General features: G+C 40.8%; 1 long non-coding RNA gene across 1 annotated transcript; it reads right to left on the bottom strand.

Annotated features, from left to right (window-relative positions):
* Window positions 1–422: 422 nt before the first annotated feature.
* Window positions 423–24238, bottom strand: LOC111097937. Its single transcript, XR_005366396.1, has 2 exons — window positions 24071–24238; window positions 423–690 (listed from the first exon to the last, which is right to left on the bottom strand). It is a non-coding gene; the product is annotated as an uncharacterized LOC111097937 (long non-coding RNA).
* Window positions 24239–24991: the final 753 nt, after the last annotated feature.

The raw sequence follows: 24991 nt of genomic DNA on the forward strand, positions 1-24991 counted from the left end.
GCAGCCTGAGTCCCCAGAAAAGTGAGACTGGGGAAGCAGGCTCCCTTGGCCCCACATATGACACTAGGGAGTGGGTGGGGACTGAGGATGGAGGTGGGCTAGAGGGTCAGAGAGCTGAAACAGGTTTTTCGGGGAACACACAAGGCAGCCACTTCTCCCCTTTCTCCCTGGGGTGCCCGTGAGAACTCAGAGAAGTGGAGCTGGGGTGGGGTGGGCACAAGCGCCAGCCCCAGAGTCCTCATGCCCACTGCTAGAGTCTGCACTGGATGACAGTCCCCTCCTCCTCCGCGGGAAACTCCCAGGGAGCCCTCCCTCCAGGGCTTTTAGGCGCTAGGCGCTAGAGACACAGTGCCCACGGCCTTCCGGCTGTTTGATCAATAGCCTCTGAAAATACTGAGTCTTATGCAGACAAAAAAAAAGTATTTGTTCCAATTTTTTTTTAACTCCTGCAAAATTAACATGAAGAAATATTCAACTAAAATGTTTACCAAATGTAAAATTACATCAGCTCAAATGATATTTCCACATTAAGGAAGTTTATCCTAGAACATGGTGCATTTTCATGTGTTAGAATGATATGAGATGGGTTCTTCAAAGAGCTCTGAGAGCCTCTGAGGGTCAAAATTGACCATTTCTCCCCACAGCCTGGTTCCTCAGACCATCTCCAGCTTCCTTGTCTGCCAGATTTGTCTGAAAAGACAGAAATGCAATTGTAGGTACACTTCGGTGCTTTAGGAATAAAAAAGTTCTGTTAGAAAATGTTTGAATATACCCAAAAGAACGCAGTAAGCAGGAGAACCTTCCTCACTCTGATAGAATAATTGGCGGTGATCTTTGATGGCACAAGCACCTCCATGGAGACTTCATCAACTCTCACATAATAAGCTTCACGAGTCTGCTCCTCTTGAGGAGAAAATATGTTTTTAAAGGGTTTCATTTTTGGGCACCTGGGTGGCTCAGTGATTGAGCATCTACCTTCGGCTCAGGTCGTGCTTCCCCGGGGTCCTGGGATCAAGTCCCACATCAGGCTCCCTGTAGGGAGCCTGCTTCTCCCTCTGCCTATGTCTCTACCTCTCTCTGTGTGTCTCTCATGAATAAGTAAACAAAAATCTTTTTAAGAAATAAATAAATAAATAACTGGGTTTCATTTCAAGGTGGGCTGGCAAGTCAACAGACAAAGGCAGGCACACATGGTACGGCGTCAACAGCAGTTTTTTTCTTCTCATCCACATTATGCAAAACATTAACTTGAAGTTCTTACCAAAATGTTTTCCCTTCACAACGTTCTCATTGAGAAGGAAACATTTGTTCTCCTTCTTTCTGCTGAGAAAGACCTGGAAGCACTATGCAAGCAAACACAGACTTGTGCAACACTGAAATGTACTCATAGCCATTTCCATCATTCTTTGTTCTTCATGTATAGTCACATGGTGGTGGCTTCTTCCTCTCTGTGCGACAAAGCAGTCTCTTTGCCCTAGAACCCAGTCAATGCCCACCAGACCCAGCTGACCTCAACTGTTAGCATTCCCCAAGAAATACTCCTTTCATCTTCTTCTATCTCTCTTTCATCCATTCCCTTAACCCTAGCTTTGTCCAAATCCTGTCCTCTCCCGCGCACCACCTCTTGCTAGGAATGAAGCCTCATTTTCCTCCCACAGGCTTTCTGTCTGGCGAAACTACAACAGCCTTCCTTTCTCTCAAGTCCCAAAACATAGAGCTTTACTCCCACCTTTAAGTTTATGCTCTTGCATATCATCGAGAAATTATTTCTGCTTATGTCTTATTTTGCTAATAAGATTTCTCAAAATCCCTCAAGGGAAGAACTGTGACTCACACATCTTTTCTATCTAGCACAGTGCTAAGTACCTGGTAAACGTGCATCGCCTGTTACTGTAAGTTGGAATTTCAGATCTAATGTGGGAACTGGCACTTCAGCTACTTGTAGGCTCACCCAGTGGGATTTCATAACTACATAAATACATATGCAGAGATTTACATTATGATACGGCAACAGTGAAGTAGAGCAGCATCTTTCATTATAGTCAACTTGACATGTTTCCATTTAAAGTAAAAAAAACTACCATTGCCATTTTGACCAATTCATTTATTAGAACCAGAGAGGAGTATCCCAATATGGGCTCATATACAAATATCTATGTCAGTGTTCCCCAAGGAGAGTGCATTGAGCTTTCCTTTTAGTTCTCCATGTCAGTATTGACAAATATACTCCTGGCATTCTATTCAATGAACTCCAAAAAGAAAGAAGAGAAAGAAACAGTATTTTGTAATTTATCATTAGTTAAATTTGATGTAACAAGCAAGGTAGGGAAAAAATGCATCATTTTAGCAATTTTATCATACCCTCCTAGGAATGGAATAGTCTCTGAGAAACATTTTGATGAGCACTTGGAGTGTAAACTGAAACAGTAGGGATCTGGCTATCCAAGAAGAGCTTGAAATTGCTCTGAGGGAAACAAGGAAAGGAATTTCTTTGTTGTTTTAGAATGAGTGGGGGAGGCCGAGGAGAAAAAGAAGGGGAAAGAGTGGAGCAAGGACACTGCCTTGTGATAAAGTCCTTCTCCCTTTCCCTTTGGAAAGAGACAAAAGATGACCCCAAAAGGATGTTGGGGAATTTGTTATGGACTTCTGTTTGTTTATTCTACTATGTGAAATATGACCCCTACTCCATAGGTCCCCAAATCTGCCACCATGCCATTCAATTAAACCTCTGTATAACTCACTCTTAATAAAACTCAATCTCTAAAAAAACAAAAAACAAAACAAAACAAAAAAACTCAATCTGTATATAATTCAAACTTTTCTCCACTCAACCTCTACCCGAATCAAATTCTTCTCCCCTCAATCTCTACTCAGTAAAGACCCCTCTCAATTTGATACTGACAGATGCTTTGAGTGAGGGTGGTTTTTTGGAATTTGAAGAGGTCTGAATTCACATGCAGGCTGTAGCAGTGTAGCTCAAATTAAAACACACATGCAGTTGTCAGAGAAGACCATCCAAATGTGAGTTCCTTGTAAATTTTCAGAAATCTTACTGGGGATGGATTTCTACAGGCCACAGCTTCAAGGCACTAGAATAAAGTATTGGAAATTAAAGGAAGATCTCTAGTTGATATGACAGTTACACACATTGTTTAAAATTTGGAATAGGCCACATAAAGACTCCACGAAAGTAGGAAAAAATCCTTTAGTCCAAGGTGATGTTTAATGTTGTCTATGCTTCTAGAAAAATCATTTCTAGCTATGAAGATACTCTTGATACCAAAAGAAATAGAAATCCTCCTGGAACCTGTGTGACCACCATGCAATGCCATTAGTACAATGTGAGAAGAACTCGAACCCAGGATAGGGCCTGAAGGCGCCCAGCCCAGAAAGCAGAGGTTGGAGAGCAAGACTATGACAATCAGCAAGTAGAAAAATAAGTCATAATCAGGTAGTCAGCAACAGACATTTATTTTACAGAGCATCCTTGAAGGGGTAATAAACCTCCTTAGGAATAGCATTCCTGAAATCTTTATTATTTATTTATTACCTTAAAGGGTACATCTGACATAACAAGTAGAATGAAGAAAGGATATTATCTACTACCTTTTGAAATGCCACTAAAATAAATTACAGGAATTAAAAATGTACAAATGCACAAAGACAAAAATTGGGGAGGAGACCACTGCCAAGGAGTGAGATCAACAAATTTTCAACAATGGAAAGCAGACAGGGGAGTGTTAGCAGCTCTAACAAAGGGGAGAAATCCAGTATCTAAGACAGAGAACAATGATTTTAAAAAACAAAGTCAGATCACCCATGGTACTGCGAAAAGGCTCAGAGGTAGACGCACCAGGAACCAGGAAATGAAATGAGATCGAGGAAGAAAAATCTGTATACAAAGTAAGGAATGATCAACACCAAGGGCCCTTTTCCTTTCTTCAGTTCCCTGCAGCCTGGCCCTGGCCTTCTTCCCTTTGCTTAGGAGACTGGAAATTTCATGTCTGAAAAATATAGACCAGAAGGACTCAAAATTATCAGGTAGTGGAGAGTAGGGCTGAAGCACATAGCTTTGGAGATGAAGAAAGGCCTTCATAGTAAACATTGGGTCTGCATCCCCTTGCCCTGCTGCTGGGAGCCATGTAGCCTGTAGGAGACAGTAACATATACTGATAGAAACTGAACAGCACGAAAGGGGAGAAAACTCGACATTGATAATGGGATTCTCTCAGTGAAAAATGTTAGATCACAGCCCTAAGCCCATGTACTCTTCCTCTAGATTCCAATAAATAACAGTGATTCCAATTATCCAGTAGTGATTTTTGTTTTAATGAGAAGATAGACAAGGATCTTCTCACCCCCAAGCAAAGTTGGTAGCCTTTCACTAACGCATTTCAAGACCTAGGATAAGTTGCAGTAATGTTCACATAGGATAAACCTATAGAATAATGAAACAGAAATGGAGTCCTATAAATACTGTCTGTTGATTTTTGACAAACTCAATAAGGCTCAAACTTGATAAGTCTGAGAAAAGAATAAAAGAAGGATATCCATATAAACAAAATTAACTTCATTGTGTGCATAGAATTAACACATAAGAGCTAAAACCACAAAGCTTCAAGAATAAAACGTAGGAAAAATTTCTCACTATCACGGATTGGCAAAGATTTTTCATACACAAAATCATTTTTTAAAAAACTTAAACTGATAACATGTTTTAAGATGAAATTTTTTAAATTTTTTTGAAAGTCATGTTAAAAAAAAATGAAAAGGTCAGCCACACAATTTGGGTGAAAATATGCAAAAGATTTGTACCCAGAAAAGAACTCTTAGTTCTCAATAAGAAGACAAATAACCCATTGTTTTAAATTAGCAAAATACTTTGACAACTCACAAAGGAAGCTAAACAAATGACAAAGAGGCACAGGAAAATATTTTGAATGTCCTTAGTCATTAAGGAATTTCAAGTTAATCTCAATGAGATATTACTACATACTCACCAGAGTAGCTACAATTTTAAAAAGTAACAATACCAAGTGCTGACAAAGATGCAGAGCAACTAGAATGCTCATACATTACTGGCAGGATTGTAAAGTGGTACAACCACTTGCCAATTGACCGTATACTTTTTCTAATTAACCATAAAATGCCATACATAACCCAGCAACTGCTCTCCTAAATATTTCAAGATTAAGTAAAACATACAACTATACATAAACTTGTATATGAATTTTATTACAGTTCTGTTCATAATACCTCCAATCTAGAATGTCCCTATAACCCAAATGTCCATGGATAAAGGGATAATCAAAGGTGATATATCCATATACCACTCAGCAATAAAAAGTAACAGATGTAGATACAATATGGATGAATCTCAAAAACATTATGGTGAACAAAAGAAATTGGACTACATCATGGATGATTCCATTTATATGAAGCTCTAGAACAGGCAAAACAAATCTGTGACAAAGAAAATCAATGTTTGCCTGGAACAGGGGCAGATTGACTGCAAAGGAGTCTGCGGGAGTTTCAGAGATGATGGAAATGTTATAAATCTGGCTTGCAGTGCTGGTTACCCAGGTGTACAAAACTCATCAAACTATATATTTGTATATGGGAAATTATTTTATTATACGGAAATTATACCTTAATAAAGTTGATTTTTTTAAAAAAATCTCTGATACTATCTTTTCCTTCCACTACTCTGCTCCTTGACAGCCACACTCTCAGAAGGGCTATTGCTTCTGAGCCCACTGTGAAAGTCAACGTTCTTTGTTTTTTGGTTCTCTTCCTACTTCACTAGCTGTTACCCATTAGTCAACTTTACTGGTTCTTCCTCAGCTTTCCAACATCTACTTGGAACTTCCCCAGACTTAGAAATCCTCTATTTTTTCTCTACACTCATTTGCTAGGTGATCTCATTTAACCCCTGACTTTAAATATTACATGTAAGCTGACGGTTCCCAAGGCTGACATACCAGCTGCCACTTGACATTCTACTTGAATGTCTAAAAAGTGTCTCAGACTTAAAATGCCAGTAGGAGGCTGAATAATGGACCTGCATAGATATCCAGGTCCTAATTCTTGGCACCAGTAAATCTTAACCTTGTATGTTAAGGATCTTGATATGGGGAGATTATCCTGGATTATCCCAATTGGCTCTAAATATAATCACAAATGTCCTTATAAGAGAGAAATAGAAGGAGACTTGACTATAAAAGAAAGCAAAGATATATTGACTAATGATGGCTAAAGTGAGACACAGATTGCTGGTTTTGAAGATGATAGAAAGGGCTGCAAGTCAAAGGATGGAAAGAATAAAGTTCTAGAAGCTGGAAAAGTCAAGGAAACAGATGCCCCTTTAGAGCCTCTATAGAAAGCACATGTAGCCTTGCCTACTCCTTGATTCAGTCTCAGTGAAACAGATTTTGGACTTGCAACCTCCAGAACCGTAAGAGAATAAATTTTTGTTTGTTTTAAGCCACTAAGTATTATGTGGTCATGTGTTATAGCAGCCACAGGAAACAAATACAGTTCCTAAACTAAACTCCTAATCTCTCTCCTCCAAGTACCCATGCCAAGTATTTGATTCTCAGCAAATAGCTCAGGCCCCAAAAATCTTGGATAAACATTCTGTGAGAGCAGGGACCATGTTTCATGCACTACTCTATCTCTAGTATGAAATAATGCCAGACTCCTAGGAGGTATTCAAAACGCATTCTCTGATGGTAGAATACAGAACACAGAAGATCACTATCATACCATCCTTAATATCCTAAAAGTTAATGGCGGATCCTGCATCCATGAAACAAGAAAGAAAACAATGCAACATTAAAAACCAGAGCACCTCACTAGCTCAATCAGTGGAGTGTGCAACTCTTGAGCTCAAGGTTGTGAGTTCAAGCCTCACAACGGATGTAGAGATTATTTAAAAATAAAATCTTCAGGGCACTGGGTGGCTCAGTTAGTTGAGTATCCAACTCTTGATTTTGGTTTGGGTGGTGATCTTAGGGTCATGGGATCGAGCCCCACATTGGGCTCCAAGCTGGGCATGGAGCCTGCTTAAGATTCTCTCTTTGCCCAACTCTAAATAAATAAATAAATAAATAAATAAATAAATAAATAAATAAAATCTTTTTAAAAAATCAAAAATAAAGAGCTCTTTGAAATTGAAAAATGTCTAGGCTAAAATTTTTTAAAACTCAATATGAGGGTTGGAAGAGTACAATGAAAAGCCAAGACTCATATAGAATAAAAGAAAATCAGGACTGACTCCTAATTCTAACTCAAAATTAGGCTTGACACCTATGATCCAATTAACAGAAGATCCAGGCAGAGACAGCAGAAAGGAGGAAAGAAATTGCTAAAGAAATAAAGTTAAAAATTTTTCTAAAAGCAAAGGGCATGGGTCTCCCTGATGAAAAAACCCATCACTTTAAGTATCTTGCAATTTTATCAGTTGTACCTCAATAAAGTTGGAGGGAGAAAAAAAAATACCTAACTTATGAAACACAGTAAGCAAGGCCTTCAAAATCCTGGCAGATGTGAACAGAATTCCATACCAGGAAACACTATTTTTTTTTTAAAGATTTTATTTATTTATTCATGAGAGACACACAGAGAGAGAGAGACAGAGAGAGAGAGAGAAAGGCAGAGACACAGGCAGAGGGAGAAGCAGGCTCCACGCAGGGAGCCTGACATGGGACTTGATTCCAGGTCTCCAGGATCAGGCCCTGGGCTTAAGGTGGCGCTAAACCACTGAGCCACCTGGACCCAGGCAACACTATTAATTAATCAAGGTGTGGTGTACAATAAAGACATTTTCCAACTGCCCAAGAATTCAAAAACACACTTCTCAAGCAAGTTAATGCTTCAGAAAATCAATATATGGACAAGAAAGACAAGGAATCCAGAAAATAAGTGCTACAGGCCCAGAAAGAAAAGTCTCCAGGTTGAGTGAGGAGCCAGATGAAGATGGGGAAGATGGAAGTGAAGGAATCCACAGATTTTTTTTTCAATTGTTTACATGTTTAAAAAAAAGTATTGAAAGATGCTTGACAAATCTGTTCGGGCACCTGGAAAACAATCTATTAATGCATACATAGCAAACAAGGCAAATGAAAAAATAAAGCAATTATTAACATCGAGATTAAAAAGTTATACGAGAAAGGAAACACAATTTCCAAACATTACTTGCTTCTGCAGTGAACAACTTATATGGTCATAATAATGGAAATGCTGAGCGATGGTTTAACCAAAACTGTGGGTGCATCTAGAATATGAGAAAGGAGACCGGAACAGACTAAGCAATGAAGATGGGGGAGAGAGAAAGAGAGCCAAAGCCTCATCCACAATAAAAGAATAATGTCTAAAATTGGGAACAGATACAAACTATCAGCATAGGCATATCAGTTAGAAATACTATAAAAAATACTAAAAGAAACAACTAAAAGAGTTTAACGCCATCACTTTCAGGGAGGGCTGGGTTGAAGGGTGGGAGGAATGGGACGGGGGCTTTAGAAGTCCTTAGTCCTGTTCCATTATGTTTACGTATGTACAAGTATTACTTTGATACAAGACTTACTGATAAAGTCAAAACTAGTAAAACTAAATAAAGAGCTCAGAGCCAAGATAGATAAAAAGAAAGAGAATTTCCCCCCAAATATAGTAATAAGGGCTGTGATGCAAGGGAGTGACGTCCCTCAGTCACCTAGAGTAAGAAGAGCCAGAGAAAAGGTAATAAAGGCAAGACAGAACAGAGACCATTTTCTAGACCCAACTGGCTCAGAGATTTTTATCGATCCTTTTGTGAGGAGACCAGAGAACCCTAAAACCAGATGTTGTTTTAGTGTCCTGCACATCTGCTTACTCCCATGTAAAAACATGTGTTTGGTTCTCTTCCCCCGTGTAGATGCAACCACACTCAACAAATGTGCTCCTCATCCTCAATAAGTCCTGAGGTCAAGAGCCTTTCGGGCATGTCATAGGTGGACACCTGCACTGGCCAGAACCAATGGACGAGTTCAAGGAGAGTTCCTCTGACAGAATGCTAATATGAATTGACTCTGTTTTAACCATACAAACACACACACACACAGTGTATGTTCGTGTGTGTGTGTTCTTGGGAGGGATTTTTTTTTTTAATTGTTGTCTTCTGACTCTTTTACTCAGTAGTTGCATGACTTCTTAATTGAACATTCACTTTTATCTTAAGTAGAATGATGAAGTGCAAATTGCGTTGCGTGAGCTGAGCAAAAACACAGAATGTCCTAGTCCATAGCGTGACTTGGAACAACAGATTATGATAATGCCATAACTGACCACAAAAGCAATTTAACCATTCCAGAAAATTGTTCTGATTTCAAAGGATGTGGATATATTGGAGACTTCTTACAGCTAAGACTCTATGTTATTGCTGTACAGCTACATCTTCATAAACATATATTCATTATTTAAAACAGCCCACCAAGCTTGAAGGTCTGCCATATATAGTTCATAAAATAAACTATGACTTTAAAAAAATAAAGCTTTGTTTAAAAATAATACAGTTGCTTTTTTTAAAAATCAAATTATGTTCAAAGAGTTGCTTGTGTAACCCAAAGGCAATACAGTTTTAAAAAAAATCTAATGGCAAACCCAGCATGTGGGCCCATACTAAGTCTCCAGCAAACCCTGGCTGGAAAGAAAACAGGCAGTAAGCTGGTAAACACAGAGGGAGGTATTTCTAAGTAAACTGGGGGACTTGTAAGCATTTTTAAAATCTAAAAACAAGGAGGCCTCTAAAATCCTTCCTTTCATAGTTACAAAAAAGACCATTTTCCAATAGTCATTACCAAGGCCTGTCCACCATGACTAATATTCCAGGTGACTTTGAAATTCCCGTGGCCCTGAGAAGCCATTTCAGTCACTTCTTGCCAGCAGACTGTGAAAGGCCAAGCATGAATAACTCTAGAACAACCCCAACAAAGCCTGTACCTCATGCGCAGTTGCTCCATGAATAGGCACATGCATGTTGACACATGGACAGGAAGTACTTAGCTATATCTGGCTAAATAGCGTGGAAGGAAAAATAAATAAATAAATAGTGTGGAAGGAGGGAGTTATCATGTGGATGGTTACATAGTGGGGGTTCAACTATTTAGTGTCAGGATGGCATGGTGATTCATGCCACGAACCCTGACACTCAATCTGGACTCAAATCCCAACCCAGCCACCTACTTGATGTCTCTGTGCTTCTGATCCCTCACCTATAAAATAAAATGATATCTCTTTCACAGGATTTTGTGAAAATTAAATGAATACATATATAGCACTTAGAATAGTGCCCTGCACAGAATAAAAACTACATGAGGATTGTCTCTCACTACTATTCTCAGCTTATATTTTTGTTACCGTAAAGTCTAAGCTAAAATATGGCAGATTAATGAAAGGGAACTGAATATGGTGCAGACAACCAAACTTTGAGGCCAAGATGGTCATGTCCACATTGGGGTGCCCAGGGGGGCTGGATCTCTGGGTCCAAATCCCACCTCCCCCAATTTTACCACTGGAATAAAATAGAAATTACTCTAGTAATACCCAACCTGAAAAATGTTGTGAGGATTAAATGACATTCCATCAGTGAAAGGAGCTGAAAGTGAAAGTAACACAGCAGGTGCTCCCTGAACAGTATTTTACTTTCAATTCCCTTACAAAAGTGGCAACCTACCAGACAGCAAGCTCCCCTGGGACTGAATTAGCTCAAGGGTCTTGTTTCCTGCTGTTGTCACCAATGCAGTAATAAATGGCTGCACTGAGTATATGCTCAGTCGATGGCAGCTGAGTGAATGAATACATGAATAAATGAACATACTAGCCGATTACTGATTAATAAATGAGTGAATATATTTGCAAACGGTATATTCCTATGAGCTTGTGCCATCCCTTACAAACTGATATTCAAACAAGAGATTTCACTGAACTGATCACCCCTAAGCAATTGATACAGATGAAATGTAATTAATATATGAGGTGCTGAGGGACGTCTGGGTGGCTCAGTTGGTTAAGCAGCCAACTGGATTTTGGCTCCAGTCATGATCTCGGGGTTGTGGGATCAAGACCCTTGATGGGCTCTGCATTCATTGGGGAATCTGTTTAAGGATTCTCTCTCTCTCTAAAGTAAATAAATAGGGATGCCTGGGTGGCTCGGCAGTTGAGCATCCACCTTTGGCCCAGGGCGTGATCCTGGAGTCCCGGGATCGAGTCCCACATCGGGCTCCCTGCATGGAGCCTGCTTCTCCCTCTGCCTGTGTCTCTGCCTCTCTCTCTCTCTCTCTCTGTGTCTCTCAAGAATAAATAAATAAAATCTTTAAAAATAAATAAATAAATAAATAAATAAATAAATAAATAAATAAATCTTCAAAAAATATAAGAGGTGTTGGGAGTAACTACAATAACTAAAATAGGTTTGGGATATAGGAAATTATAAAAAGATTGAGATTAACCTAAATTCTGTATCATAATTCATATTTAGGCAAAACACTCTCTAAGAAAGCATGGCAAGACTTTATGAAGAATGAAAAAATTAAAACGGACAGAGTATAGGGATATATTTATGCATATTTTTCTGTAAATTAGAAAATATGTTTTCAATCCTAAAGATGTCTGACCTCGGAGATGTGGGAGTCCAACGGAAATTAAAGATCCACCCACAAGTGGTGTAGAGACCATTGAAGTTCCTCATTTCTCAGGTCAGACACCAAGACTCTAAGGAGTAAAGTCTTCTGTACCCAAATTGCAAATGAGAGAATGTTCGAAGCCGGCCCTGAGAGATTAGAGGAGATATTAGTGCATTTGTTACTCCTAGGGTGATACAAAGCTCAGGAGATAAATACCATCTGGAGAGCACAAGAATGCTAAGGGGTGTGCAGAATTAAGACCTAAGGATCCATGGAATGACCTCAGACCCGAGCTTATCCCACCACAACAGGCTCTGAAATAAAACCCAAAGAGAAGTTTTAAAATGTTTTAAGACACTGATTCATTGCTAAAATAAATATATGGCCCTTCCACATTGTTTCTCTGAAGAGCACAACATATATGTAGAAGTACACATTTCCATTTGCTTGCTAAATTTCTATCTCAATTCCTATTTACTGTACTTGTTTTGCACACATAAATGAAGATAGTTTGAGGTAAAGTGATTCTAGGGGTTGGATGATCTGAGAGAAAACAACACAGGAAGTAAAATTTACAGTAGGGAACCAAAGCCCTGGAGGGATACTACAAGAAAAGGAAGTGCACCTATCGTTCAAGCAAGATGCCTCAGTGAGTAGCCACAGTCAAGGTATGAACTGAGAGAGGGAGTGATCTTTATCAAGTGCAATGCCTATGTCAAGTTTCCAGAAGGCTCCGGGTACCTAATGTGCCAGTGTCAGGTACCAAACTTCTCCATCTCATAAAGCAACCAATTCTCAAACATTCTTGTTAAAGACAGAACGAATTCTAAATGATATGCCCCATTTTTTATGTTGTTGTCAATTAGCCGTCTACCGTTGTCTTTAAAAACATTCTCCCCTTCTTCTTGCTTTTAATGATAAAGATCCCTACATACAACTTTAATATCTTCATCATTTTGTGAAAAGAAAAACTGCATACCAAAATTGAAAAAAAAAAAAGGATCATGATTCCTCCCTCATTCTCTGGGAAAATAATAATAATAATAAAAGAAGAGCTTTGTTTTGGTATCTTCTGATCTTCCAAACACATGAGAGCTGGAAATGGAATCACTTAAATGACAACTCAGACTGTTTCCCTTCACAAAACAGAATAATAGTGGGAACATTTTTGTGACTCCGAGGAAGCGAATGTTTCTAATTAGTGAACAAGATCAGCTGAGGTAGCTGCTCGGGGCATCTGCGCCTCTCATTAGGGACACTATCCTGTAGAGCAAAACCACCAAATGCCTGAATTCCGTTTGTGAAGGCTGCCACCTGCCGAAGGACGCGCGGTACTACAGCCGCTTCCAGGGCCGAGCGCGGCGGGACGGTCGGGGAGGGGGGCAAGGCAGGCGACCCTGCGACCCCACCCCACCCGGGGAGGCTCTGCGCCGAGAGAAGGCAGGACGGGGGGTGGGGGTGGCACTGGCTGGGCAGGTGCAGCTCTGGGTGCAGGAGGGTCAGCCCAAAGATACAGATGCAGTGAAACGCAAGGACACCTGCACCCCGAGGTTTCTAGCAGCAATGTCCACAGTAGCCAAACTGTGGAATGAGCCTCGGTGTCCATCGAAAGATGAATGGATAAAGAAGACGTGGTCTAGGGATACAATGGAATATTACTCAGCCATTAGAAACGACAGATACCCACCATTTGCTTCAACGTGGATGGAACGGGAGGGTATTAGGCTGAGTGAAGTAAGTCAGTTGGAGAGGGACAAACATTATATGGTCTCATTCGTTTGGGGAATATAAAAAATAGTGGAAGGGAATAAAGGGGAAAGGAGAAAAAATGAGTGGGAAATATCAGAAAGGGAGACAGAACATGAGAGACTCCTAACTCTGGGAAACGAACGAGGGGTGGTGGAAGGAGAGGTGGGCGCAGGGTGGGGGTGACTGGGTGACGGGCACTGAGGGGGGCACTTGAAGTCATGAGCACTGGGTGTTATGCTATATGTTGGCAAATTGAACTCCAATAAAAATAAATAAATAAAAAATAAAAACCTAAGTCAAAAAAAAAAAAAAAGAGGGTCAGCCTTGAAAGGCTTTGTGCGGAGAAGGTAGATAGATACTGGGCCTTACGGGGCCACTAGGGTTTAGCAAAAGGAGGAGAGCGTGAAGTGGAAGTAGTTTGAAGGCAGATAGAGGGAAGAGAGGCCACAATGAGGACAGAGTCCGGGGAGACTGGCCCTAGAGGAGCCTTTACACTGGACACTTGCAGGAAATGAGATGAGATGCTGAGGGCCTTGGGCTTAGTGCGTTAGGCTTCTTCCCCAAAGCAAAAAAGAAACCCCCAAATATTTACCAAGGCCTCTGCAGAGGAGCCTCAATTAAGAACACTGGGGTACTCATTTCAGAGTACATATGTGGACCAAGTCTTCAAGCTGTACACTTAAATTCACGTGATGCTATTTGTTGATGATACTTCGATAAAGCTGGGGGAAATGTAAAATTAATAAATAACCAAAAAATGTAAAGAACCAAAGGATTATGGAAACAGAGCTCTGTGAGAAATTACTGTGCAGATGGTAGACCTCTTGACTCTTTGGAAACTGTCTCAAAGGAAACTACTTGAAGATCAATGCAATGACCTGACAGAAGAGTGATCCTAATGCCATCCTAGGAGCTACACACCTGTGGCTGCCCCCCAGATCCGTCCATATGGGAGCCCCAACCTTGCCCCCAAGACACTGAGGTCCGGATTCTTCCCACAAATGCACCTCTCTCTCTGCTCCCATAAAAGCAGAGCTCCCACTCATCTGTTCTAAATACATGAACGGAGACCCAACAACGCTCCTGGTGGGGGAACAAAGGTGAAGACAGAGAGGGTCCTTTCCCCCACGGAGCTTACGTCTAGTGAAGCATGGAGACAGTAATTAAGTTATTGCACAGATGCTAGTATGAAAGTCATGAGTACTGTAAATTCAAGGCTGTGAGAGCCTAATGAGGGGCAACTGAGCTAGTCCGAGGGCGGAGGAAGGCATGTAAGGGGATTCTAACTACGGAAACATTTGGGCAACAGGCACTGGTTACCGCTACTTGGGGTGGGAGAGGGAGGGGGGCGGACCGGGCCTTCAGGAGCACTGCTGCCACAAGGGGGCAGGCAAGAGCACAGGGTTCGGAGGCCTCAGACCTGGTTTCACATTTTAACAGCTCTATTTCTCTGGACAGGTCACTTGAATTCTTAGTCTCAGTTTGCTCATGTATGAAATGGGGAAAGTAATGGGAATTAAATTATAAAATATACAGAATATGCAATGACTAGAACATAGTATACCTACAGTAAATATTAGCTGATGTTATTTTTGGTATTACTCTCTGCTTTCCTGTTGGAGTGTGGACAGTGAGGAAGAAGAGGAAAAGAGAAGATTTGCATTTAAAGACTAGCGTGGCTGTATGCTATTTATATGTGATATGTTACTGAACTTATAAATTCCAGATAGAACATAGGATCCATTATGACACAGAAGCAAATAAAAACCAATGATACTATTAGAACTCTCTGTTAGCCATCTAGCTGGAAATTGAACCATTATGTTTAACATTATTTATGTGGGAAAATGTTTCTTTTTTTTATTTTTTATTTTTTTTTTTTTATTTTTTTTTTAGATTTTATTTATTCATGAGAGACATACAGAGAGAGAGAGGCAGAGACCCAGGCTCCATGCAGGGAGCCCGACATGGGACTCAATCCCCAGTCTCCAGGATCAGGCCCTGGGCAGAAGGCAGACGCTAAACCACTGAGCCACCTGGGCTGCCCAGAAAATGTGTTTCAATCCAAGCTGAATTAACCAAAAAATCCTTTTAAATACAATGCATTTGTATTTTGGTGACAGAAGAATTCTATAGGTGAGAGCAATGTTTTACATACAATGGAAAGTCCCTGAAACATGGCCTAATGCCTTTCCATGGCTGTTGGCTATTCCACCTGGAAAGGACCACAGTAATACCCTGTCCAGTCCCTCATCACACCTGGGAAATTGTCATGGAAGTTACATGACTTACCCAGGGACAGGTAAATGCACCTGAAGGCTAAAGTCTCTTCATCAGTTTCCTTCCTTACATCTTATTGAAGTGCTGCCCCTATCTAAAGGGGATGTTTTCTCTCTTCTAAGCCTATTGTTATGTTCACAGGACCAGTGTATGTCAGGAAGAAACAAAAACAAGCAATTTGGTGAGCTCTGATGACTCAGTACATTTGAATAATTGGATAATTCAGAGAGATGTCTGGCTAATTTCTTTGAGTAAACTTAAGTGAATATCCTACCTAAAATGAAGTCTAGGATGTTAAAATGTTTTAACTCTTTCAGAACGATTTACAAACATGTGAGAGAAACCTATACCATAAAGAAAAGATGGGGAAAAATGTATTAAAATGTATAAAAAGTGATTCATTTCCTGTGAAGATGACACAAAGAAATGGAAAGACATTCCATGCTCATGGCCTGCAAGAACAAATACTGTAAAAATGTCTATACCACCCAAAGTAATCTATACATTCAGCTCAATCCCTATCAAAATACCAACAGCATTTTTCACAGAGCTAGAACAAATAATCCTAAAATCTGAGTGGAACCACAGAAGACCCCACATAACTAAAGCAATCTTGAAAAAGAAAAGCAAAACCTGAAGGCATCACAATTCCGGACTTCAAATTGTATTACAAAGCTTTGTAATCAAAACGGTTTGGTCTTGGCACAAAAATAGACACATAGATCAATGGAACAGAATAGAAAACTCAGAAATTAACTCGCAATTATATGGTCAATTAATTTTTGACAAAGGAGGGGCACTTGGGTGGCTCAGTGGTTGAGGGTCTGCCTTCGGCTCAGGGCATGATCCCAGGGTCCTGGGATGGAGTCCTACATCGGGCTCCTTGCAAGAGCCTGCTTCTCCCTCAGCCTATGTCTCTGCCTCTCTGTCTCTCATGAATAAATAAATAAATAAAATCTTTTTAAAAAATGGTTTTTTGGGACACCTGGGAGGCTCAGCAGTTGAGCATCTGTCTTCAGCTCAGGGTGTGATCCTGGAGTTCTGGGATCGAGTCCCACATCAGGCTCCCTGCGTGGAGCCTGCTTTTCCCTCTGCCTATGTCTCTGCCTCTCTGTCTCTCATGAATAAATAAATAAAATCTTTTTAAAAATGTGTTTTTTTACAAAGGAGGAATGAATATCCCATGGGAAAAGGATAGTCTCTTTAACAAATGGCATGTGAAAACTGGATAACTACACACAAAGGAATGAAACTGGACCACTTTCTTATAGCATATATAAAAATAAATTCAAATGTAAATACCTAAATAAGACCTAAATAAGAGGCCCTGAAGCCATAAGTATCCTGGAAGAGCACAGGAAGTAACTTTCTCTGACATTGGCTATAGCAACTTTTTTCTAGATATTTCTCACATAAAAAGATGCTCAACATCACCCATCATCATGGAAATGCAAATCAAAACTACAGCGTAGACCCTACCCACTCCTGGATTCAGGAGCTGCCTTCAGCCTTCTCCTCTGCGAATGAGTTCCACACCCTAATGGCCCGACCCCTTGCCCACCGTGATTGCCAGCAGAGGCCTGAGAGGGGTTGCCACCCAGGATTTCTACTAGCCTACAAACAACAGCATGGCAGACATCCCCTCCAGCAGCTAGCTCATGGCCACTCACGATTACTACCAGCACTACTTGGGTTCTACTTCCAGTAACAGTTCCTGGGGAAGCACCTGGAGAACCTGCCCCTCACCACCCCAGTCTCCCCATGGCCAATCAGGGTCACTGGTGGGCAAGCTTCTTCTTTAGAAATCCCCATTCATGGTTACAGTGCTGGAGTCCCCAGAATGCTCAAAGTCTTCTCAGGCCTCCAGCTGTACAATCATCTGTGACTTGGCTCTGGAAGCCATGAGGAAGCAATCCTATGGCCAGCTTGGCAAAGCCAACAGCAAGCCTCAATCCTGAGTGGGCCATCACCAGGCTTCAAGAGGCTCTAGGCTCATCAGAGTCCCCCTTCCCCTCCTATAGACTAAGATAGGCTGCAGCAAGCAGTAATGCTTGGGTTCTTTTATATCAAAACAGCAAAACACCAAGAAGGAAGTTGAGAGAACCCCACTCTGTACTATCCAAGCCACACGCAAACCTTCATGAAACCCTGTAACTGTGTACTTAATACCTAGTGGAAAATAAACTCCAAGCAGCCAATAAAAAAAAATACAAACAAAAACAAAACAACCTGGATGCAGTATCTCCTCACATCTGTCAGAATGGCTAAAAACAAAAACACAAGAAACACATGTTGGTGAAGATGTAAAGAAAAAGGAATCCTTTTATACCACTGGTGGGAATGCAAACTGGTGCAGCCACTGTAGAAAACCACAGTATGGATGGAGGTTCCTCAAAAAGTTAAAAATAGAACTACCCCATGATCCAGCAATTGCACTACTAAGTATTAATCCAAAGAATACAAAGACACTAATTCAAAGGGATACATGCCCCCCCACACACCCTGTTACAGAAGCATTATATACAGTAGCCAAGCTATGGAAGGAGTCCAAGGGTCCATTATCTGATGAATGGATATATACATGTAATGGAATATTATTCAGCCATAAAAAAGAACAAAATAAGTTAATCAGAGAAAGAAAAAAATCATAGGATTTATGGAATATATGTGGAATTTAAGAAACAGAACAAAAGAGCATAGGGGGAAAAAGAGAGGGGCAAACCAAGAAATAGACTCTTAACCACAGAGAACAAACTAATGGTTACCAGAGGGGAGGTGGGCGGAGTATGAGTGATAGGTGATGGGAGATTAAGGAGTGCACTGGTTGTGATGAGCGCTGAGTAATGTATAGAATTGTTGAATCACTACATTGTACTCCTGAAACTAATATTACACTGTATGTTAACTAACTGGAATTAAAATTAAAACTTTAAAAATATGTGTTTTCTCTATTTTTCATATTTTCTCCAAGGGGTGTATCAATTTAACATAAAAAAGAAAGCCTTTTACTACATGAGACAGAAAAAAAAAAAGGCATAAAACAGACCCAAAACATGAGATTTCTCATAACTGAGGAAAAGGATACTCACTTTCCACAACTCTCAGTAATTTCTCTTTATACTCAGGCACCATGGAAATGCCAGAGGAACTGGGGTAAATATTTTTATTTTTTAATCATATCATCTGGAAGCAGTCCAATTCACTAAAAATCAATTCCCAGAAAACTATTTCAGTGAATCGCCAAATTAGAGCAAATTAGTTTTCAGGAAAAAATAAAAGGACCTAAAGCTGCATTATCCAATTGTTGGATAAAATATACGCGATTCATGTTATAAATAGCAGTGCTGACAGTGAGTGGACGCTCCGTGCTTCTCCTGAATTTAACTACTTATCATTTACCAGGAAAGAGTTCAGTGATTTCTAAGACTGTTTCCGTAAAGTGTTGACACTCACAAGTGCTCCTGAGAAAGAAGCTCTTTTTCTTACTTAGATGTTAAAACAAGACAAAGGATTGGATACTCAGATCAGGCTCACCAGAATCAAGGATTTTTTTTGCCCTTAGGTGTTATAAACAGCAGGGAGAGGCCCAGGACCCCTGATTCAGCTTCCCAAGTCCTTTCTTGTGTTGTTTGTCAATATCTAACATATGCAATCGTCACTTACACCAAAAAAGCTATCTCTGGCATCAAATATCTTTTTTATTCCTATAGTTACATAGCTGTGGCTGTCACACTGGCCCCAGCCCACGGGAGGCAGGGAGAGACTGGGGAGAGAGGCCGAGCACCCTAGATGGACGGCTGGCAGGTCTAATAATCAAGGGAACTTAACTTACAAGGCTTGTCTTGGGTGGCCGTGAGACGAGTCCATCTCCACACCCGGCTGCCAGTCTTTACAGTTTATTCAGAGGTCTCAACTGGGTTTCAGTTACATATTCAGTCCAGATGATCTCAATAACACATTGCTCTCTCCAGGCTATGTCCTTAAAACAGCTCCAGCCACAGGAATGCTGGGCCGAACGTACACTCCCAGGACAGGAGAGGACAGGGGAGGACAGGGGAAGGGGTCACGAGCCTCGGATCGCTGGAGTCCAGCTGGAGGGTCAACCAGCAGTGGTGTCCTCTCGATGATCTCCCCCAACTATAGCTTATGTGACTTTTTCCAGGAAGCCAGGCCCCATAAATCCATAGATCCTGGTCTGTTTACCATAATCAATTCTAGACAGACCAGGTACATTCTGCTATGCTAAAAATATTCCACAATTAAGACTCTCATCTTAGAAAGCCATTAGGGCGGCTGCCAAGAAGTCTGTCATTAATATGTTTATAAAGACATTTGACCAAGACATCTTTCTTGCCAGGGAGTCTCTCAGGAAGAGGGAGGCTGGGTTGCATGCCTGTGCCACCTTCCCAGCCGTCAAGAGAAAAACAATCTGTATTTATTTGCTTCTTTTATTAAAAGCTTTTCTTTCTCATTTCAAAAAAAAAAAAAATTGAGGCAAAAAAATACAGATAATAAAATAATTTTTAAATGTTTAAAGTACTTAAATCAACATAATTCCTCATCCCTCTGGATAACCATTAAGAGACTGTGAGATATTTTTTCCATCTTTTTAATAAATGTGTAGTATTAATGAAATGACATCAGGCTAATGGTCCTTGAGACACATATAAATTATAAACAAGACGGGGAGGGGGATAGATTTCTAGAAGAGCAGTGAAAAAAGCTCTGCAAACCTCCCCAATGAAACAACTGTAACTAGTCAAAATTATTATTTTTTAAAGAATTTTATGCCTCTAGAAATTCTCCTAAGAGCATACAACACTTTAAGAGCCTTTAGAGAAATATTTACTCAAGAAAATCAACTAGATCTCAGTTAGAATAGCAAGAAGTGGTGGCATTTCCCTTCCCTCCAGCCCAACATGATGGAGACACTAACTCAGCCGGTGCAGCCTAGCATATGGGGTGTCCAAGTGCCCCAGCTCTCAGTGTGGGGCCCCAGTATCTCTGGGAGAACCAGGCCACCGGCATTTATCCCCCCCAACTTGGTTTATGTTGAGGAAGTTCTATCCCAGGCAAGAATAGCTGAGAGGTCCAGGGCTACTTTCCATCACCCTCAAAGCATTTAGACAGAAGCTCCATCCCAGGCAGAGCAGGAGAGGCAAGCTGAGAAGACCACAGGCTACTCCCCCAAGCAGCACCCAGCTCAGCAAGCAGGGGCGTCCTTCAGAGGGGCATAGACCATGTCCCTGCCCCAAGCTCTAAAGCAGTTGAACATAGACCTTGCCCAGAGACAAGCTGTAAGAACAGAGAGCTTAGAATCTCTCCCCGAAGGAATGATTTTATTTGGAACATGGTATGGGGAAGTTTCAACCCTGGGACACTGTGGGAGCAGTGGAGATTTTCATGGTAAGCACTTAAGAGAAGGCTGGTAACTTTATAAGAATAATAAGCTAAATGGTAGTGGAAGTTAAACAGAACGAAGGGAAAAGATAGCTAAAAATAACCCTCTTGGATCAAAACAAAACCTCAAATCCTGACCTCAAAGACATTTACTCCTGAGGAAGGACTCAAATTTAGTTAGATAAGACTGTAGACCAATTCAGATCCCAGCAGAGTGTTCCAAACAAGAGAGCATCCAGCTGGATATGAGTGAAGACTATTAGCTGGGTGTATAACCAGCAGAGGGGACAGGCTAACAGGAAGATGAGGGGAGAGATAGCCCAGGCCAGCCCTGCTAAAGCTACTGTCATCCCACAGGGACTGTGGGCATGCCCAGGGCTATACAACATCAGACGCTTTACCCTGGAGCACGGAAACTTTTAGCCAAGTCACCAAACAACTAAAAAGGAAATGACACATGAAAGTAACTTAAATCCAAAGGGACAAAAGAAAAGAAGCAGAGAGTAAGTAAAGAGGGTTAAGGTAACAAATACTACCTGTAAAGGGTTAAAAGCCCTGATCTATGAAAACTGGCCCTTCAGTTGACATTCTAGCTCTATGTTCTGGAGACGTGATAAAGGTAAGGGGTCTGACTCCACAAGGCAAATACAACACCAGGTGGGAGGTGCCTCTTCTGGCCTCTTGCACTGAGTGAGTAAAGGCTGGACTGTCACCCCAGCCTGGCTCCTGTCTTAAACTGACCACCAAAACACCTGATTCCTCAACAGGTGGAATGCGAATTATGACACTAAGCGTCCATCCATTTGGGCATCTGTAACAAAGATACCAAGGACTGGGTGGCTTATAAACAACAGAAACTTATTTCTCACAGTTCTGGAGGCTGGAAAGTCCAAGATCGAAGTACTGGCAGAGTCTGATGAGGGCTCACTTCCTAGACCACCTGCTGTAACCTCATAAGGCAGAGGAGCAAGGGAGCTTTGTCAGTCTTCTTTTATAAGGGAACTAATTCCATGCATGAGGGCTCTGCCTTCATAACCTAATCACCTCCCCCATGGCATCATCCCCTAATCTTGGGGGCAGGGATTTCAACCTAAGAATTTGGGGGGAGGGACACAGCTATTCCGTGTATAGCGATAAGCGATGTTGTTTAGTGATTCAGATGAGCCTTGGCTGGTAAATTTCATCTGGGTTGGGGAAGGCTGTAAATGTGCTTTATTTTTTTTATATTTTTAAAATTTATTCAGTTGAGAGAGTGAAAGAGCCAGGGAGAAAATGAGCAGGGGGTAAGGTTGGAGGGAGAGGGAGAAGCAGACATCCCCCACCATCGAAAGCCCCGCACTGAGCAGGGAGCCCAACAACACAGGGCTTGATCCTAGGACCCTGGGATCATAACCCAAGCTAAAGGCAGATACCCATGTGATTGAGCCACCCAGAGGCCTCTGTAAATGAGCTTTAAATCAGAAAGGGAGGTGTAGATTCCCTTGAGTATGGTGATTCTTGTTAGTGGAATGTCCTTTAGAGACCTAAAAGCTTATCGAGTTGTTATTTAAAAAAAAAAAAAAAAATTAGCCACTGTCAGATATGAGACGTCCAAGCAAATGGCAGCTCTGGCCTTGCCTGGTGTGGCTCTTCTGTCCTCCCCCAGAGCAAAGGAGCTGCAAGGTCTCCCACCAGAGAGGAATGCCTGATACTGCCTTGCAGATGAGCTGGGGCTCCTGACCAACACCCCCCAAGCAGCCTGGGCCAAGGGCATTCCTGGCTGTCTAGGCTTTCAATGTTTAGTTGGCTCTAACAAGACCCCCTGCTGGACCCTGAAGACACACAAACTTTTTTCTATTACTTTACATAAAGCAAATCATACCACAAAGGCTTGCTTTGCCTGTTTTTACCACTTAAAATATAATGGCCATCTCTCTGGTATTAAATATTCTATATTAATTGCAATAAACTACATAATATCCATGGGGTGAATATACCATAATTTACTAAACCTGGTGTTGGGCATAAAGATTTTTTCCGGTTTTTCTACTATTTTGAACTACACCCTAAGAAACAAGTATGATACTAAACAGTTTAATATACACATGATTATTCCAAGGATATATTCCTAAAAATGAGAAAGCCATTTCTATCCTGCCTGGATTCAGGATAGTCCTGAAATTTCTACAGAAAACCTTCTATGACTATTTCTTTGAAATGAGTGCTTTTACTCAGCAATTCAATTCACTAGGTAAAGGCCTCTAGCCATACCTATTTTTTTTCAATTATCTGGTACTGGATTTGTAAGATTAACTAAGTAGTAAATATCATTTTCCAGAAATTTTCCGTAGAATAAATCCACTTGATCCAGGCAAACATACTGCTTAATAGCTTTATAAATCTAACAGCCATAGCTTTTTAGTTAGAGTTAAGGAATAAAATTAATTTTATAGCCCATACATTTCTTTTTTCTTGCCAGTAAAATTGAAAGAAGAAGAAGTTTCTTTGGTTCCTGGAGCATGTTTATAAACCTCTTCTAAAATTGGAAGTAACTTATGACTGAATGTTTTGTACAATACAGCTGTGTATCCATCTGGCCCTGGTGCTTTATTACCTGATATGTCTTATAGGGCACTTTTAAAAAATTTCTTTTCATCCATAAGGCTTATTTAATTTCCCTTTGCGTCTGGCCTCAATAACTCCAAAACTCTATTTCATCCTCATGGCAAACACACAAAATAAATCCCATAATCCTGCAAGCAATCTTCCAGTGGTCATATTTATAAGGTCCATAAATAAAGGAGAAGCTTTGAAAAGAATTTTTCTTATATGTAGAATTTGTTCAATCCCATGCATGAGCTAAAAACTAACTGATATTGAAGTTGGCTTTTGTCCCAAGTGGGAATATTCCTTTTTAGAATCATAGATCTATCTGGAAAGAAATTGCCAACATCATACAGATGTTTCTTCTCCAAGAAAAGACTTTCTAAAAAGTTACTCACCATATTTTGAGGGGCAACACCAGCAGGTCAGTTAATTTAATAAGCGTTTATCAGGCTTTCTCTGACTTTTGAGCAAGTAGTAGGAAGAAAACAGTGATCGCCGTTGGTTCCAACAAGACTGACATGGAGGACTATCTTGTGAAAAGACCAGGAATCCTGAGCCATAGCTGCCAGGTGTATGCTGTGATTAATTACCAGAGTGGGAAAAAAATTTTTTTTAAAAACTACCAGAGTGGACCAGTGTGGGAGGTTTGGTACAGGCCCCAGTCACTGTCTTTGAGGACCCTCACTCCCACACTCCTCTGCTTCTCGCCTTGAGAGCACAACCATGAGAGAAGCAAGAGGAGGAAGTCATTTTTAATGCCTAATGTAAGTACAAATGAAGGGAACCCCTATCCACTGTGAATGCAAAATGGCAGTATACTTGTGAAATGGCATATCCTGGATCTTGAACTCAAGCAAAACCTGAGAAAACACAGCTAATTACCTTGGAGACATGGTGAACCCAAGAGATAGAGGCTGTGATCTACTTGGGTCACTCCACCAACCCATCTCCCACAGTAAAATCAAACTACTACTTGGTCTCAATGTCAATGGGAACTATGGATCATAGTAATCCCCCCAAAAAGTAGGTGTATTGACTGAATTTGGAGAAGATGGAATTGGGCGTGTGAAGGGCTGCTTCCTACAGGTCTTCCCTACAGGGCATGTGAAGGACTGCTTCCTGTAACACAATGTTACACATTCTAAAGAGAACCTGACCCACAAGATCAAAAGCCACCTATTTGAGTTTTGTTTAGTGTTCCTAGGCAACAAGGAAAAGAAATTTTAAATTATGAATTATCCATAACATTCTCTTCAACTCAAAGCATCTAACTAAATAGCTAATCATACCTACCATTATTTACTTAAAGCTTGGAT

Source organism: Canis lupus, chromosome 11 (genome assembly GCF_011100685.1).
Source record: "Canis lupus familiaris isolate Mischka breed German Shepherd chromosome 11, alternate assembly UU_Cfam_GSD_1.0, whole genome shotgun sequence".
In the NCBI taxonomy this organism is placed as follows: Eukaryota; Metazoa; Chordata; class Mammalia; order Carnivora; family Canidae; genus Canis; species Canis lupus.